At 42.2% G+C, this 20,225-nt stretch overlaps 1 pseudogene across 1 annotated transcript in view; it reads left to right on the forward strand.

The window, feature by feature from the left end:
- The window catches only part of LOC146194577 (uncharacterized), a 41,913-nt pseudogene extending 25,583 nt beyond the window's left edge, over positions 1 to 16,330 (forward strand). The window contains exon 2 of the transcript XR_014705886.1: positions 14,256 to 16,330. The product of XR_014705886.1 is annotated as an uncharacterized LOC146194577 (transcript). The remainder of the gene's footprint in view (positions 1 to 14,255) is intronic.
- The last annotated feature ends 3,895 nt before the right edge of the window (positions 16,331 to 20,225 follow it).

The following is a 20,225-nucleotide window of genomic DNA, read 5'->3' on the forward strand; positions in this document are numbered from 1 at the left end:
ACGCGCAAATTCGTGCACAGATAGAACAGTCTGGGTAACTGTGGATAACCCCTGCCTAAACCCGTGCTGATTATCAGACAAGAGATTATGATCACTCAGGAACTTTCGCAGGTAGCCGGCAATAATATGCTCCAACATTTTACAGCAACTGCTTGTTATGGAAACAGGTCGATAATTTGAAACTGACAGTCGATCACCTTTTTTATATACAGGAACCACACGAGCTATTCTCCAATCTGCAGGAATTTCTCCATTTGCTAATGACAGTTTAAAGATGTCTGTGAGAAAACCTGTTGTTTGTTCAGCATATCGCCTCAAAAATACATTCGGAAGACCATCGGGTCCAGCGGTTTTTTAGTGTCCAGTTTCAAGAGCAAGTCCAGGACACCCTCACAAGTTATTTCAATGCCATTCTCTGGTGAAGCCGTTGCTTTTGTTTCATATTCATCTAATTCTGAAAACACGCCATAAAAAAACTGGTTAAAATTCTCAGCTATTTCCGAAGCATCCGTAATAATCGTGTCGCTTACTTTTAATTTGTTAAGTTCATCTTTGGGTTTACTCAAGTGCCGCCAAAATTTCTGTGGATCGGTCTTTAGAAACTCTGCTAAAGTGTGCGAAAAATACTTAGTCCTGGTGCTACTCACTTTTGATAATAGGTCTTGTTTGATTTCGTTAAACACTGGCGTTGAAGCCCCGTGCTTCTTACGACATCTCTTCAGTCGGCGTTTAATGTGTATAATTTCACGAGTAATCTACGGATGCTTCCGCTTTTTAAATATTTTTCTGTCCGGAACGAAGTTTTGAATACAATGCCTAAGCACATTAGCGAACCGTTGCCAGGAGCTTTCAACACCAGATAATCCCAAGATTTTCATCAATTTAATCAATAATGGCAACATCGTCAGCTCTGCTGTATTCCTTAACTGTAGCGACATTCAACACACATGTTTTTCCGTTTTCAACCTTCCAGGAAAAAAAAATTAACTTACGGTCAGATATGCCGGGTTCAATTGTAACAGTTCCTTCTCTAAACAATTCACTAATGAACAGAAGGTCAAGAATTGATCTTTCGCGGGTACATTCAGTCACTATTTGATGAAGACCAAGAGCAATCATAATGTCATGTATAATATCACTCGTATGAGATAATCCAAAAGAAAGCTTGCTCCAATTTAATAAAGGCCACCAGTTACACCACATTTTTGTTTCGTAACAACAACAATCGATCATACAGTTTATTCAAGAAGCTTTCGTCTGCATCCGGAGCGCGATAGACTGCACACAAATGAAATGTAGCATCCTTCACTTTGATTTTCAAAAAAAGGCTCTCATGTTCAGCAATCTGGCTTTCGACGTCAACATCGACACAGGATTTAACAACAACAACCACACCACCCCCTCTAGATCCTCTGTCTCGCCGATATAACCAATAACCTGGCGGGACGATGTCTTCATTATTGATTTGATCGTGTAGTCAGGTTTCAGTTATGACACACACGTGCGGATCCAAAGAGAGTAAGCATTCCTCGAGTTTATCTGTTTTGTTCACAATGCTTCTTGCCTTAAGAGAAACTAACCGCACTTCGGACGTTTCTGGCCGTTAACTTTCCGATGAAGATGTGGTGCCTCGCTTTATCAATCTTCTAGAGTTTAAAACAGCATCTCATTCAGAATACCGCCCATCAATCTTGAGCTTGTCATAAACCAAGGAAACCTTTCTTCCGGCCTTCTTTTCAAGTTTTGCACTTTGCCAAAGATGCTGGCGTTTGCACAACGTTTCCGCGCAGTAGTCATTATCGATTCTTATTTTATTTCCCTTTAGTTTAGAAACATTGCTCCAGACTGCTTGTTTCTCCCTGTAGTCCTGAAAGTACATTATGACAGGGCGATTTGAAGAATTTTTGCCCATTCTATGAATTCGAGCTACAGATGAACACTGCACTCCCAGTTTAGCAGAAAACAGATCATCGATAACTTTTTTGCGCAAATCCGACTCAGATTCGGTAGGATCTTCTTGTATGCCAAAAACAATTAAATTTTACCTCCGGCTTCTATCTTCTAAATCTTCAAGCCTCGTTTGATGCCTTGTAATCGCATCCTGCACACCACAGTTTCGTGATAATAATGCCACTTGTGCAGGATATCTCCAGATGAGCCATCCCAACAAACTCCTGGGGCCATAGAAGGAGATTCCCCAGCTTGTAAACGGTATGTCCGCCCTGGGTATACCTAATAACTATTTAGAGGCACAGCGCAAGCGGAATGTTTCTTAAGACGAATAATGTTTTTTTTTTCAGTATTCGTGCACCACAAAGGTTGAATGTACGCCAGTCAAGTCGGTAAGCTTTCGGCGTAATGAGAAACATTCGCTTATTAATTGTTGAGACCCATTGTGAGACAAGGATTCCTTTTTCAACAGAGGATCTGAAAATTGCACTCAGTAAGAATTTGCGGCAGCGTGCCTTGGGCGCCTGAATGAAATCGGTGAGCAAAGAACAACAACAAGAAGGGACAGAATATTCTATTTTTGTATGGGTCTGGATGACAGACAGAGGATTTGACAGGAATGTTGCGCAAGACGTCATGCATAGCATAGAAAGTTTAATGTACAACGTTGAACTGCTGCAATGGGACACGCCCCTTTTTTGGAAAGCAAAATAGCGCACTTCAAAACACAAACAAAGGAAGGGAACGACAACACAATTCCTTTGTCTGTGTTTTGAAGTGCACCATTTCGCTTTCCAAGATGATTTACCAACTACCCCGTTCTTCCACCCTTGCACGTCCCTGTTGTAGGCAATAAAATATATGATTTGGTTCACGTAATTTTTTGTACCTGTAGTTGCTGCTGGCCACCACTGACCATGCGGTCCTGCCAAGATAGCTGCCCAACTGTTGCAAAATGGTGGCACAGACTGTTGCGCACGGCTTGGGCATACGTGTAAAATAACAAATATTTTATCATTATTGTTCTCTCTCTCTCTCTCTCTATATATATATATATATATATATATATATATATATATATTATGACTGAATGGATGATTCAGCAGTAGAGCCTGTGCTACTCAGTAGTGTGCGTAAGTTGAGGTTCTGGCTACATAAACAAGAGAATATTAAGTGTGATTAATAAAGGCTATGCCAAAGCTACTCTGGCTGGCCCCTAGTGAACCGTAACAAAAGAAAGGTTGTGAAGGCTGCATCACTGAAAGCATGTTATGGTCTGAGAACATTTAAAGTTGCCAACATACCGTGCCGCATTGCCGCCGACAGGTGGTATGGCCGCAAAAGCAGTTGTTGGCGGCTGGTCCCGTCTCCAGCAGCCAGGTGTGAGCCGTCCCTCCCAGTCTTTGCTGTCTGTAAGGCCAGGCGGGCAGTAGGCAGCAGCAGCAGATGTTGCAGACTCCTTGAGCAAAACATTGTGGAGCGCTACACATGCTCCGACAATTGCATGGACATTTTCATCTTTTGCTCGGAATGGTCGGCGTAGTATGCGCCACCTTTGAGCCATTATGCCAAAAGCGTTTTCAATAACGCGCCGTGCCCGGCTCAAACGGTAATTAAAAACTCGCCGTTCTTTCGAGGAGTACTGGCAGGAAATCTCGTGTAATGCTGCCGGAAGGAAAGAGAAACAGCGACGAATTAATAAAAAAAATGCTGTTAGTGCTACTCAAATAAGCCATCGATCGAAAAAATATGTCATTGACATTTTTATTCAGTGTTTTTGAAGGTGAAATGTGCCTAAAAGTAGCTTATAACCAACACCAAACGTTTTCTTGAATGCATTCTTCTCTGAAATGACATGTTAGGCTTTAGTAAGCATTGATCATATCGTGGTATTCCACTGTGACCACTAAATTATTTATGATTGAATTTTTTAACACTGTCTCAGTGGCAAACATAAAACAGCGGCTGTGGTGTATGGGGTGTGTTTAGACATATGAAGCCACAAATTAACTGCATTATAGCCTCTGATACATTTGACACCACTAATATGATGAGAATACTGTGTTTCCAGCATCAGAATGACACCAAACATCTGTGGTTGTAGTACAGTTTCTTCCAATCTTCATGTGGCCTAAATGCATCTTAGATTTCATAGCCATAGTTCAGTCGGCGAAACCAAAATGGCATAAGAGAAGAAATTTTATCATGAATTGTTCAGCTGTCATTGAGAATATGACATCATTACCTAGTGTGTATTCTTATGCATCAGTAAAGATATGTATAACTAAAGTGAGGTGGATGAAATCTTTCTCATAAACAGTGTACTTATACCTTCTGGGGTAGGGCCGCATTATATAGTTTTTTAAAGGGAATGCCTTGTCACCCACAAAATAGTACGGCTGTGGTGCTTCCGTTCCGACACTGTCTGGTGGAGGCACACCCAGGGAAGCTTCCAGCAACCTTTCTTGAAGTGTTGAGCAGGAAAATATACCCCCTCGTTGTCGCTACCGTGATGTCCATGCTCGACATAAAAAAGCCTGCATCATTAAAATATGCCATTTTTGTTAGTTCCACTGCCTTGCCTGCTAGCCAAAGTCAGGCATCTACATGTTGAAGCGACAATGCAGAATGCACGACAATGCCAGTTCAACTAAATTAGCTATATTATTCACTATGTTCCATTTCAAAAAACTGCAGCTGAAATATGTAATACATTCTGAGCTCACTAGAAAGTTATGGTGAGCATGGTATTATCAGCAGTGAGTCAATACTATGTTACGTATTGCCTGTAATACAACTGCAAAGAAAGAACAGGCCATGCTCCCGCATACATGGCTCCTACAAGCTGAACATTTTTCATTAATTTCACTTAGCTAGAGGCAGTATGCCTCCTCTTTTCCCTAAAGGTAGCTTGCTCATGATCTATAATCAATATACCTTAACATATAGTTGCAAGCCGTTCATCCTCCATCTGACCTTGAGTAGTGAACCATTTGTAATGATATGTGCCTTTCTGGATATGATAATACACAGTCATATCGCCATCAACCTGACTACATATAATAAGATGTGGTGTCATTCACTCAGGATTAACTGATGTATACATGAAACATGCTTTGCTGGGCTAATTGGTGCTTTTATATTTCATAACTGCTGAATAAGCATTCACACAATGAAAAGGGAAGGGGCAATTTTACCTATATTGGGCATCACTGACGGCAAGAAGTACTTTGCTGAAGCCACCCTTATAATTGCACTCAAGACTTCCAGAGTTGGCCGGGCATTCAATGTGAATATGCTTGCCGTCAATGGCCACAATGCAATGTGGAAAATTCCACCTCTCTTCAAACTCTGCTGCAACCTGTTTAATGAATAAAAAGTTTTACTGAATGCAAGAACAGTTATGTTAATGACTTACGTACCGTAAGTTCAAATCCATAAATACATGAATACAAAATATTCCCATGAAAAAAATGTAGTTATGGCTCCAATGTTACATGCAAGGTTTTTTGACATGCTGACATACCCTGATCCACTCATCTGTTGTCTTCGGGCTGGCCAAGTACAACGGCTTCAAAATCTGCCACAGTGCCTTGCACACATCAGTTGCAATTGTGCAGGCAGTGGATCTGCCCACCAAAAAGTCATATGACAGGCTTCTTAGCGTGTGGCCTGCAGCAAGAAAACTAAGAAAGAGGAAGTGCATAAAATCAGAAATGAGGTAACAGCTGGGGGCACCAAAACCTTGACGATTAGCAGTAAAGCACATATTGAAACAAGACCAAGTTTTGATTCATTGCTTGCGGTGCGCGTAGAGCGGCCTCGCGAATTCGTATTTGTCAAAACTATGGTCCCTGCAGTCGCATTAGTAACTAGGTGGACTTTCCATTATCTCTAATGATTCATATTATTATGCGACAACTTGAAACCAGTGATATGTAGTTTGCGTGCCTCTTGGTCTATCACAACTTACATACGCATTAATGAGCGTTCACATGTCATATGCAAAATGCACTTTCGCAGAACCGCTAAGAACGATGTTTTCCAGGCAAATTGCTAAGGCAGCATAGCCCTTATAGACTATACTGAACACAGTAGAGATTACCGCAGTTTTCGCGCCAGCAAAGCGCGATTAAGGTTCACAGAAACAGCCGGCAATCATATTCATAATATTGCACGAAATGATAGTCGTTATAGGAGAGCAACCTAGGCAGAAAAAAACGTTGCTTCGCTCGCAACGAGAAAAAGAAATATTTGAGACGCAAATTGATTACATACGTCCCATTTAAACGGTTTAAGGTTGCCCCAACGCTCGAGCAATGATTTTTTGTTTTCATCAATTTTGTTGCCCAAGCGATTATCTTACCTCAGTGTCATTGCAACCCGTGCAGATGGCTCAATGGAACGCCTGAAATTTGTATCCTGTTTAGCAATTTCACTTTTCGGCAGTTCCAGCAACGTATCAAAAGTCCGGGGTGGCATTCTGATGAAACTGGTAAAAAACAGCGAGGTTAGATTGTTACGAGGTGAAACATATATTTTAAGTTGTGAAAATGAAGCGCACTCACTCGTGGTAGTAGTCTTCGTCAAGCGCTCGGAGCTCGGGCATGAGATGACTTGCCTGGCCTACAACTTCGCGGGACCGCGAACAAGGCCGCACCCACCACCGCCGCTTTCGTTTTCGCTGAACCACAGTGTTTTGCGCTGCCAAAGCAGCACTGCACATGAGCACGGTGATTATTTCTTCTTCCTCGCTGAGATAACGTACACATCCATGCCTAGAGAGACCGAACTGACGACCGAGTGCAGGGCAGCAGACGAAAAGGGATAAAAGGCGCCAAAACCGGCTCTCTCGCGGCAAGTCTCGTTCGGAGCGAGAGACATCGGGAAGCGAGTCTCATGCCGGTGTGAACACTTGTCGTCGCTCGGAGCTTGTAGCGGGTCGCCCCCTCCGTGACAAATCGAGTCGCGCGACCTCGGCGAGTCGTCAGTGTGAACCAGCCTTCCGCTTCTGAAGCGGAAGCTTCACTACGCCATCTAAAGCCAAGGCCACTGTGCCGGGCGCAGGCCAGAACTGCGCATGCATCCTTTTATCTACCCTTTTTCTGTCTTCTTCTTGTCGTCTTCCGAATCTTCTTGTTTGCCGTGTTCTTCTCCCCTTCTTTTTTTTTTGTTTGTTCTTGGCGTCTTTCTAATCTTCTTGCTTTCCTGCCTTCTTGGCGTTTTTCGAATCTTTTGATCCATTTGACCGGCTTCTTCTGTAAATAAGCAGCTGTAGCATGTGTAACTATTAGTAATGAAGCTTTCGCTTACACACTAGGTTTAATCAAAGTACACAATGAGCAATTTTTTCTTAAAAGCTTGCTTGCACTTGAATATAATACATTTCGCTACTTAAATAAAATATTCGTTATATTAAACTCTATCTTTCCAAGTATTCGAAAGGAGGGAAAGGGTTGGCGCGAGAATTCCCTGCTTGTGAACTCTTTGTCTTCGATAGCAGATAGACAAATGGTGACCGAAAGAGGTGACACAGCCTCGACCCCTCAGAAACAGGCGTTGCAAGCTGTTTCCAGCGCGTGCGTAGACACGTTGTCACGTGGTGGTGACCAGGCCGATGGCAACCAATGAAGGCTCTGGAAGTGCTCTAAAGAAACTCTCTACTGGGCTTACTGGCACCCGCAATAGAACCAAGTGATTCAGCGGCGGCGATAACAGCAAACGTGTTCGCTGGTCGTAGAATTATCAGAGAATGCCCGTTTCACTCGTCAATGTTGAATTTAAAGATGGCGAAGAAACATCTAGATAAAACTGTGAAAGGTGACTAGCATAGCCTGGAACATTGTAGAAACACACGCGCGTGGATAGAATCCTTCGGGATGCACCCGGGAGCATCTTCCGCACCAAAGAAAGTGATAAATGAATGGAAGGGATAAATCACAGGAAGTGATAAATGAACAAAGAATACATAACCAATCCGTGCGCCACACTCACAGTGATAAGGCCTCCTACCGGCAGTTGTTAGAAAAAACAGCAAATAGAAATTTGAAAGGTTTGCGACAATAAAGTGCTTAAGTAATGATATCGTTATTTTTTATGTTACACTAATAGTAAAGTAAGAGGCTCTGGTACGTTGTAGTATACTCAGCCTGCCATGTTTGAAACGAGGAAGCGGCCTGCACAGGGAGCGCTCGAGTGACATTATCTTGGAAATTTTATTGTCTGCTGCTTTCGTGCTCGCCGCGCTGTCTACTTTCGCTGACTGGCGTCGCGCAAACTCGGCCGAGGGCTGAAATCGGAGCATGAACACCGCAGGCATACTACACGGCATCCTGCATAGCACGTTTTCAGAAGCGTCGTTTTCGCCCTCACTTCTTGTCACCTGATTGGTGGACACACCAAGGTAGATATACAATGGTAGCGAAGGTTCCATAGATGCCCATTGGTCCAAAGAATGGCGGCTCATGGGCACCGCCATATTGGGGGGCAACTACGTATGAGTGACGTTGAATGACGTCACGCATACGTATGTTTTTAGCGCGAATTTTAAAGTGGTCTTTTTATAGAACCCGCCTTTTCAAGCCGGTATATCATGAAGGTTGCCTTTCAGTGCGCACCAACCTTTGCCAGTCAAATGTGCTCGAGTTCCTGCTAGTTATGGCCTTGCTAATGTGCAATTCGGAACCCAATGAAAGTTACTGGCAAAGAAGGCAGCATAGAAAGGCAGCAACACTTTCAGACGCTGGCTTACCTTGGCTGGCTAAGCATGCAATCATGCATGATTCGTAGTGGAGACCTTGGTGGAAATACTGGTGCTAGTACTTATGAGTACAAGGTATGATGCACAAAGCACAGGCTCAAGTGCACAGTTTGCAATACAGTGTACGGCAAGTATGGTTTTCATATTCATGGTTTATTACAGCAACCAAACAAATACAGTGATAAAGCACACCAACAAAAAATACACGTCACAGGCAGCTCAAGCAGTAGTTTCTTCAAGCTGGCTATTCATCTTAATGGTCACAGTGCGGATAGAAAAAAGCCCTGCAGTTCCACGAACGTTGCCAGGTAGGAAATTGAAAAGCATAGAAGACAGTGCTAAGACAGATTCAATTGAGGCAAACATGACATGACATAAGTAGGCGCATCAACACGGGTCGCAGCCTTTTTGACGACAGATACGCAGACGGTTCGAAGTGCTTGGAACAAACCCGCAAGTCTCGCAGCTGTCATGGTGTCTTCTCCAGGCTGACGTGTGGTAGAACTGCACCCACGCTCGGCACCTGGACGTGATGCAACGTGCACGTTATTCACAATTGCGCCGTAAGGAATACTGCATACTCCAAACGCCAATGCGTCATTATTCCTGTCAATGCTAACTGCAGTACATTATATTTCGATTATATCTGAACTATGGTAGTAAATGCTCGCCCCAAGCTCTCAGCGCCTAAGAGTGCGGTTACGTACGCTCGTCCTCATGGCATGCGGGTAGCTATACTTTTCTATGGTTAAGATTGACGAGAATGAAATGCGTTTAAAGTTACCCTAACGGTCATGCATATGCAGAATAGCAATAAGAAGACAGGCAGTAACTCCTGCTGAGTGGATTCAGTTAAAGCACCCTCAAGGCCGCGCATATACACGTGGCTGAATTTCGATACTACCAGTTGCAAGGGTCAAATTGGCTTCGCGGTGTTGGAAAACTAAACAGTGTTGTGCTCAGACTTGTCATGCAGCACAATTGGTTTTAAATTGGCCTTCCGGTCAGTGGCATGCGCGTGGTTGCTCCTGAGAGCCCGGTATCAAGTTAACGCTGGTGATAGCCGGCTGCATGAAACTCACCATAAATCAGACAAATGGTGGGCCTCTTTCGCACAGCTCAGCACTTAAAGTGTGTGCCCTGTAGTGTAGTACATAAATATCCCCGAAAAAGTGAAGCCACGTGCGCACGAACTGGTTACAGAAACAGAAGCGAACAGCCCAACGAAAGCATTCGGAGCATGCCTAGAGCAGACGCCTTGTAGCAGACGACACTGACAAGAGCTCACCTGTGAGTCCAGCGGGAAGCGGTGTAGCTTGACACCGACGGCACTGTCCATGCTGTCGCAATGTGCCACGGCGCATCGTTTCTTCACACGCCGCAAGCTCATCTTGAAATAAAGCGCTAAGCGCTTCAAAAGAACAGCGTGAAGCGTGCAAAGACGGAAAAAGACTTCGCACTGGGCGCACGTCGAAGGAAACGACAAAAACCGAGAAAACTGCCGCAGCGGTGCGGCGGGGTGCAAATTTTACAAAACGGTGACAGAGACGCGACGCGCAAGGACGACGAAAGCTTCGCAAAAGGGGAATTTCGAGACTGGCGATAAGAAACCACTTCGTGAGCTCCCGCGGCTACTGTGGCTGGGTGCCGAAACAAGGCCTGCAAAGTCAAGCTGCAAATGCACCGCACACTCATCAACAGGGGGCGTAACAAGAACGTTGCAAAAAATTAAAAATGTGGAGTAAAGTTTTGCTAAAATAGTTTACCTATTTTATAAAACGTGGCATTAAAATATTTATTTCTTTATGTTGTTTTATAGCGTTTTTTTTGTGCTTTTGAATTTCATTATCTAAGTGTTTTGCCCCCCCCCCCCCCCCCCCCCTAAAGTGGCTGTGCTGCTGTCGCGCTAGACCGGTTTTGGGCCCAGCCTTCTCTACCATTGTATATATACCTTGGACACACCAGCACTTGATGTCAGTTGGGTCGCCGCTACTTTTGGCTACGTCGTTTCCACTAATGAGATGAAGGCGGAAATGGTTAAATCGGCTTAAACGGCGCTTTGAAAACGATGCAAGCTCGATATACGGACCCAAAAATGAGCGGCGTCATTCCAGCACGCACTCGCTGATTTGGGCGCCTTGCCGAAACCTATCGGTGGCGAGACCATTTCTTCTAAAGACATTGGGACTGGCCGCGGCATCGTCCGTGAGGCGAGACCGAAGCTTGGTAGGAATGTTCTTTTTTGGTGTGGTTGTTTTCGTTGCCGTTCACGTAGTACGTATGGTCCTGTTGCAAGACAAACAATCCGTTTTCATCGACTCTGTGAGATAAACAGGGACACATGCACGTAAGTGAAAAAAGGTAATATACCTGCTCAGACGCATATTTGTGTTTATATTTCGAGCAAATTCGCATTCTATAGAAATCATATATGTGCTATAGTGCTCTGTAATTACCGGCTATGACTTCACCTGAAGCATGACAAAAAAAATGGAACACTCAGATCAAGAGTTTAATAAACTATACACGAAGGAATTTATTTACCCGATGTTTACAGATTTGCATTTTGAAACCTAAGAAAGAAACCTCGGCGCGCTTTTGTAGGTGAGTAGCACAGCAAAGAGGAAATATGTACATTCAGAGGTTAATTGTTTGACTATTAATAAGTAATATGACTAACTTTATTTTATGTTGGGCGACAATAATAAATTGGAAGAAAACAGCTTAGAAGGTTAGCCTTTTTGTAAATTTCTAGGTGGAAAAATATCGTACGTGAAAAATATGCATATGAAAACTTGAGCTGGCGTTCACTAATAGCACATTTATAAAATGGCATCGTAGTGAGTCGCGTTTTCGTAAAAATGATGTCAACTCCATTTCTGTGTTATGAAATAGACAAGCGGTGTCTGCATTTTATGCATAAAAACGTCAAGCGACACATGTTATAACGTGCAATGCGTGAAAACCAACTCATCAAGCTTTCGATAGGGTATCTATGAGGTTCGATATTTCAAGCCATATGCCCGGTGAAGAACATTTGGAAGGATTGCTTCCTTTTATGCTAACGGCTTTCTATTTCGTAACATAACATTGGCCCACAATAGAAGTCGTATAGGTAATTCACGTAATTGAAATGCAACCATGAAGGTCTAAAACTTACGATTAACCGCCTTCCTGTACAACTCAACTCCACAAACCCCATCACGGTTACTCTGATATTCTGAAGTACAAACTTTAAAGAATAATTTACCCGGTGTATATTTTTTCTTTATCAGAAAAGAAAAGGTTATTAAAATTTACTAAGTAAAACATTTCATTTTTATTCACTCTACAGATGTTACATATATTGCAGCAGCACTTGACCGGAGCTTTGAAAATTGTCCTTGATATCATCAAAAAGAGCATCATACAATTTTGTCTTTACGTTTGCTGCATTAGAATGTCTGATATAACACGGTGGATGAAGTTTATTATCGAATAACACTAAATACTTCAGCAAAATGAACAAAATAATCTAATACGACGTTGTGGATATACTTTTAACGTTCGTCATGACAATTTTACCCATGCGCTAGAGTACTAACATCCAAATGTGATAGCAACAGAGCAAGCTGCTCCCACGTTTCGCTGCGCATCCGGCATATATATTCTTTAGCCGCTATTATGTTTTACATTACAACTGTGTCCCGGTCCTAACGTGAGACAAACCATTCTGTATTTACCATCCTACCTGAATCACAGCAGTCGCTCGAATATGTTCAAATAGTTGAGATATCGCTACCAAAACGGCGGCTCAATCATCTTAATGCAAAAATAAAGCTCTGTCAATAGAACGTACAATGTCTACAAGCAAAACGTGAACATTTGGGGGAAAAGATAGCACCAGCAGCCAGTATTTTGTTCTTTCACCGAGGGTCAATTACTTTTCAAGGAAGTATGGTCAGACCGCAAAGAACAACGTATCAAAGTCAAAATATAGCCATCATATTGTCATTGCTTTAATGTTAATTCTCATCGCAACTTATGCACCAGCATTTCTAGTTCGTATGAAAACGACAGTCGCTAAGACTTTTTCGGCAAAGAGGAGATGACGATGACTGTATCATGCAAGCAAGCATTTTCTAAGCCAAACATGATTAGGCACAGCTAGACGGCGTTAATCAATAAATAAACATTGCACAAATTTCGTCAAATAAGGCATAAACAATCTCTAGGTTTGTGGAATCTGCCCATATACATGTCTGAGGCCCTCTCCTCCTTCTTGTCTTGCTTCTCCACTCCTTTTCTGCTGCTTTTTTGCATTTTAGTTAGGTATCTCACATTAGATAATGTTTATCTGAGTGTGCCTCAACAGCCAAGTGGCCTAAAGGAGCGCACACTAGGTCAGATACATCAGAACACTTAATAACATTTAAAACCAGGCATAAAACAACAATTGGGCAGATATGTCCGTGTCAATAAACGTTTTGTTATACAAAATTTGTATACGAGTCATTGGACTGTTGGCGTGCAAATCTGAATAAAATGTGTAAAAACATTTTGCAGCCTTTGCATGCGGCACACAAAAATTCAGTGACATCAGTAAGGTCTCACAGTTAATGAAACCGCGCACAATTTTTTGCAGAAACTGCATGTCATGTATGAGTCACCTGTCGCCAAGAGTACCCATATTGAGGTCTGCCAAGAGAGAATCGTAGTCGTAGAAACGACGGCATTCAATATACCTATCATAAAAGATGCGTATGAACTTACGCTGGACATTTTCAATTTTTGCGCAATAGGTGGCAGATACGTTATTCCAGACAACTGACGCGAACTCAAGACGCGGTCTCACAGGGGCACAGTATAAAGTGCGTAGACATTCGTGCCGTTGAAATTTTTTTGTTAGTCTAGAGATACGACCGATATATCTCAATGCGCGTAACACAATTGAATTTACATGCAATCTAAAATCAAGCCTCGAATCAACAACCACACCAAGGTCTCGTACATGGGCCACACGAGAAATATGATCCGCCAAAAGTGTATAATCAAACACAACTGCGTCGCGTTTCTTAGTTAGAGACAAGACGGAAGTCTTCTTAGTATTCAACTTTAAGCGATTCAACAAACACCAATTCTCAACGTTGTTAATGTCAGCTTGCAATTAGCGACAGTCCTCAATATCTCCAATATTACGGAATAATTTGAAATCATCTGCGAAGAGCAAAATTCTGGAGTTCTTGACATGTAACGGCAAATCATTAACAGACACTAAAAACAACAACGGTCCTAAGTTGGAGCCTTGAGGCACTCCCGAAGATGATAGAAATTCGTTCGACACACAGCCGGAAAATCGGACCATGTTACGGCGGCTGCCAAAGTAGCTTTTGAGCCACCTAAAGTACATGAGGCAAAGTCCGTATTTTTCCATCTTCATCAGAAGTACCTCATGGGAAACAGTATCGAAGGCTTTAGTCATGTCAAAGTAGACTGCGTCTCCCTTGGCAGCAGCGACGACAGCTTGCGAGACACGCCTAACGCGCTCCCCTGCTTCCTTCTGCAGATCACTTTTGCCGAGCTGCACGACCTGCCCGACATACGCCGGCGTAACACCGGGTTTCGTCCAGAAAAATCATCGACGGAACAACGTAAATCAGCGCCAGGAGACAATTATTCAGCGGCCCACGTGATCTTCAGTCCTGGTTCCTGCGGAAGCGCCGTTGCCTATATAAGAAGCATTCACTGCGCGGCCTGGTCACTTGGCAGCAGCGACGACAGCATGCGAGACACGCCTAACGCGCTCCCCTGCTTCCTTCTGCAGGTTAGTGTTGGTGCTCGCAAAGTTTTCTGAATCTTTCCTTCGTCATCGCTGCTGCCAAGTGCAAGTGTGCTAATATTTTTGTATTTGCTAGAATGGCTAAAGATATTGCAAAACTAAAAAAGGAATTGCGTAACGAGCTCGCGAAGCTTAGAGAGGAATTTCAGAAAGAAGTGAAAACATTAGCTGAATCTGCAGAACATGGCCTGCGAAACGAAGTACGCGAGGTGAAAAAGGAGCAGATGGAACTAACTAGCAGCATTGAGTACGCCCAGAAGGACATTGTTGAATTGGAGATAAAGTTGCAGCAGGAAATAGAAAAAAACTCGAAGCTAGCGATCGAAAATCTGGAGCTTAACTCCCGATGCGCTTCGTTAGAAAGGAAGTCTCGAGAACTTGACTTACGACTTGTTCAATGTGAACAATATTCCCGAAACCACAACCTCGAAATTCAAGGTGTCCCAGAACATGAGGATGAAAATGTCAGTGAGATTCTGTCAAAACTTGGTGATGCAGTCAAAGAGCCGATTACAGACGTAGATGTTGAGGCTTGCCACCGAGTTCCTACTCGAAACTCTGGAAAATCTAACATTGTTGTTCGATTCAAGTCCAAAGCCAAGCGTGATGGTGTGCTGCAGAAATCAAAAAAGATGCGGCTGACTACGGAGGACGTTGGACTGGATGACAAGATTTCAATTTATGTCAATGAACACCTAACGCCCGAAAACAAAAAAACTTCTTGGAGCTACAGTAGCAAAGAAAAAGGAACTTAACTGGAAATACGTGTGGACGAAAAATGGGGCTATTTACGCACGCAAAACTGATGAATCCAATGTCATTCGTCTGTATTTGCAGGATGACCTGTCAAAAATGGCGTAGTAAGTGCTTATGCTCAACAGACACATCTGATCGCGATCCTTAAACTAATATGGAAGAGACAGCACTTTTTACACCATGTGAGTTCAACCGTTGTCTAAGAAACAAAGAGCGTGGTAAATATTTACATATGCTACACTTAAACATGCAGTGCGCTTTAAATAAAACGGATCAACTGACAACTTTTTTGTCGAGCCTTAAATGCACTTTTCACGTAATCATGATGTCTGAAACATGGCATCGCTTTGACAGTGACATTATTAGAATTCCGGGATACCTTAACCGAAGCTCCAAACGTGCTGGGGGCGTTGCCCTTCGAATCAAAGAAAGCTACTCGTGCCATATCTTATCAGAACACTGTCTGAGCGACCAGAACATTGAGATGCTTACGGTTCATTCTGGCCGCCAATCCTTTACTGTTGTTTACCGCGCACCGCAAAGCAGTATAAACGAGTTCCTTCGGGTTTTTGAAAAAGAAATAAATTTCTTGTCAGATAATTTCTTATCTCGTATAGGAGGTGATTTTAATATAGACATGGGTGCCAACAGTTCTGCGCAACAAGAACTCACAATATTGCTTCAAGCTGCTGTCTTCCAGAACGTCATAAATAGGCCAACGCGCATAACGGCTACGTCTTCTAGCGTTATCGACCTTTTTATCACGAATTATAATGTGCCTCTTACCGCCGGGCGTTTCGCAGTAAACATCGGAGATCATCTGCCTATTTTCCTACGCATTGATACAACGCCTAACACATAGCTTTAATCCCTGTCGGCAGCTTATTTCACAGAAAAACCTTGAAACATTTAGGTGCCGTATAGAGCAAACAAACAGGGAACCTGTTTTTTTAAGCAGTGACTCGAATGTTGTCTATAGAGATTTCTTGCGGATATTTTTACCAACCTATCATGATTGTTTTTCTACTATTGAAGCAAAAGTGCCGAAAAACGCTCGCAAGCCGTGGATGTCCCCACGATTTCTGCGGCTTGTAAAGAAGAAGCACAGAATGTTCGCTAAATTTATTAGCACGAAGGATACAGCACTAATAGCCCGCTTTAAAGCATTTCGGAACTTCTTGAACAAAGAGATCAGGACAGCTAGGACGACTTACCACAATAACCTCTTTGATAAGGAACTATCTAATAATCCTAAAGAAAAATGGAGGCGCCTTAATCAACTTTTAAATAGAATCACTCATCCCAATAGCATAAAAAGCTAAACAGTAGATGGTATTGACCTAAATGGGCGTCCTTTGGCCAATGCTTTTAACGAATTTTTTACTGCAGTCGGTAGTCAATCTCACTGCCCTGACTTCTCTAAATTTCTAGGCGATAGAGTTTTGTAATCTCTCTTTTTTGAGCCGACAGATGAAAATGAGGTGTACTGTATTTTAAAAAGCCTCAAAAATACAAGCTTAGGCTCTCGCGATCTCCAAAGTCACCCAATAAAATATGTCTTGCCTTTAATAGTTCCATGTTTAACGCACATATATAACACTGCGCTATTTACAGCAAATTTTCCTGCTGATATGAAACTTGCTAGGGTGGCAGTAATCTTCAAAAAGGGAGACGGAAATAGTTTGAGTAATTACAGGCCAATATCTGTCTTACCTTTCTTCTCCAAGGGACTAGAACACATAATTCATTCTCGAACGCATAAATTCCTTCTAAAACACTATTATAAATGACTGCCAATATGGGTTTACCAAACATAAATCCACTTAGCATGCCTTACTTGATCAAAAAGAATATATATTAGGCAACGTAGAATCCCAGAAGCTTACTCTTAGAATTTTTGTAGATTTCAGTAAGGCGTTTGATACACTAAATCATAATACCCTCTTTGCTAAACTCGAACATTGTGGTATACGTGGCCATGCCCTCAACCTTCTCATGTCATATATTTGCTCGCGATCCCAATATGTTATCAATAATTGTCGTTCCGATGTGCTACAAATTTCGAATGGCGTGCCACAGGGCAGCCTTCTGGGTCCTATACTTTTTAACGTATATATTAATGATATTGTTAATATAAGCAAAGAGATAAAATTCATTATTTACGCTGACGACACCAGCTTATTCTGCTCCTCTACTGATATTAATCAACTAACATACTCTGCGAACAAGGTACTCGCTTCTTTGAAGGAATGGTCATGCTTAAATTCTTTGACGGTAAACAAAGAAAAAACAAAGGCACCAATATTTCATGCTAAGGGCAAGCTAATAGGGAATGCGCCACCTATATTTTTCGGCGGCTCAAGAGTCGAATATGTCCAATCATTCACATCACTTGGCATAGATTTTACACCCACAACGTCATGGGATACTCAGATAAAGTCTACCCATAGCTTTCTAAATTCATAGGCATTATCTTTCGTAATAAATATATTCTACCAACGAAAACGAAGCTTGACCTCTACTATGCATTCTTTTTCTCCTACTTAGGATACTGCTATTTGGTGTGGGGAAATACCACTATGTCCAATTTGCAAAAGCTTTTTGTTCTGCAGAACAAAATGCTACGCGTTATAACAAATTCCTCCTATGACGCCCCAACCCGTCTCATACAGATGAAATACAAAATAATTCCAGTACCTAAGCTGTTCGAGTACAGGTTTGCTTGTTTTTATAAAAAACATACCGCACGAAATGACCCATTTTTGTCCCGCATTGTACAGCTGGTGCCACACAACACGCCCTACGCTACAAGAAACCCTGAAATGTTTGAGGTACCCAGATGTAGAACAAACTATGGTTTTGCTATGTTGAAATATATACTGCCAATGTGTTTGAACATTTTCTTTACACCAACATAAACAAAATGACTTTCTTTCCTCCGAGAAATGTTCAATGATTAGATTGTATTGATAAGGAATGCGTCTATCGACAATTCATTTTTACTTTTTTCTTGTCATTGTATAACTTTTTTTTTCTGTTTCAAAGCACTGTCTCATTTTGTAACGCGTGAGTTGTTCATTTTATATCGCACAAACTGCCGCTGCTGTTCATCGTCGACCTTACGGGTGGCGAAGCCCGTCAAGCGGTCATTGCGAACTGCTTTTTTTTTCGTCACCCGCGCTTTTTGTACGACAAAAGCGGAATAAACATTCATTCATACATGACCGCGATTAAATACATGTGGGCCAGTATAATCAAGAAAGCTGCACAAATTCGTTTCAACAGATCGACCGTTTAAAAACCGTGCTGCAGAATTGAGATCTGCTTGAAGTATGAGCCCATGCGCTCGTACATAACCATTTCAAAAACTTTCGCAAAAGAACAAATCAGTGACACAGGTCGAAAGCTGTTCACATCACAAGCATCGCCAGACTTGAATACAGGAACAACTACTGACAATTTCCAATGACAAAAAAAAACACCAGTTCGCAATGATAAGTTGAACAAATGCGCTAAAACAGGGCCAAAAATGTCAGCGCATCCTTTAATTACGAAGCTGGGAATTTCATCAACACCTGTTGAATGTTTTGGCTTAAGTTTCTGAGTCGCCAAAAGAACCTCATGCTCGGTAACATTATCATAAGCCAAACAGTCAGCGCTGTCTTCAGAAGTGATAATAGCAGTTGGTTTATCATGGCGCCCAAAACAAGAGCTGAAGTAATCAGCAAAAGCTTGGCACACATCTTGATGTTTAAAACAGATACCATCGCGCGTCTTTATCACAGCAGCACTAACCTTATCATTTCGTTGCATGCGCACAAAATCTCAAAAACTGTTTGGTTCCTTTTTAAAGTTCTGTTCAAGAAGTTTGGGGTACTCAGCTTCATCAAGTGCAATCAGTTTTTTCGCAATTTTTCTGCACAATGAATATCTTTAATACCAATATTCACTTTCTGATTTCACGTAGAGTTTACGACACTTCTGTTTTTTCTTCAAGTAATGTCTCAAATCGCGCGAGAACCAGCAAGGAAATCTACACTTCTTCGATTTACGGGTAAGTATACATTTTTTCATTATACCCTGTACAACTGATGTAAGTAGCTTGACGCCTGTGTTTACATCCCCAATCTCAAGCAATTCTGACCAGTCGTAGGCCTGAAGATCATTGTACAGCTTCAGGTAATTTCCATACGCGTATCTACGTTTTTCTGACACCATCTCACAAACTAGACGAAAAGACAAAAAGAACGGCAAGGTAAACGGGCAATGATATTTGTCTATCAGAACAAGAGGATCGCGACCCGCTTGCACGCTAAAAAGAGGCACATTAGATAGAATTAGATCTAAAATGTTTCCAGCACAGTTCTTCATTGCATTGCATTGATGTAAACCACGGAAATTACTAAAATCAAATAAACATTCGGCTTTTTCTCGAGTTGCTGTGCAGTCACTAGTGACCAAACCAGTAGACAAATCGACCTTAGGAAGATTAATGTGCCCGTAAATGTGAACCTTGTATTTCGAAAAATCGATTTTTTCCCCAGTATCTAAGAAATGATCAGTAAAAACGTTAGGAGCAGAATTTGGTGGAAAGTAGTAACAGCCAACTAGATAGTGCGATTTGTCACACGTTGGAATTTCTAACCACGCACATTCTTCGTATGTCTCCAGGTCTGGTCTCCTAAATGCATTTAGCGCAGAACGGTAGGCGATCAGAACTCCGTCCCCGTATTTATTCTTGTCAGAATAGACCCTGTCGGCCCTGAAGACAGCATACTCATCTGAGAAATAAGACGCACTTGAACATGATGAGTTTAGCCACGTTTCTGTCAGGCATATAATGTAATACTCACATTCGTATGCATTCGCGAAGAGAGCTTCCGTTTTAGTTCGCAGCCCTCTCGTTTTTTAGTAATACAGCTTAATTTCCTGTGCCATTTT

The sequence above is a fragment of the Amblyomma maculatum genome, chromosome 3 (assembly GCF_055883805.1).
Source record: "Amblyomma maculatum isolate TAMU_Amacu chromosome 3, ASM5588380v1, whole genome shotgun sequence".
Classification (NCBI taxonomy): Eukaryota; Metazoa; Arthropoda; class Arachnida; order Ixodida; family Ixodidae; genus Amblyomma; species Amblyomma maculatum.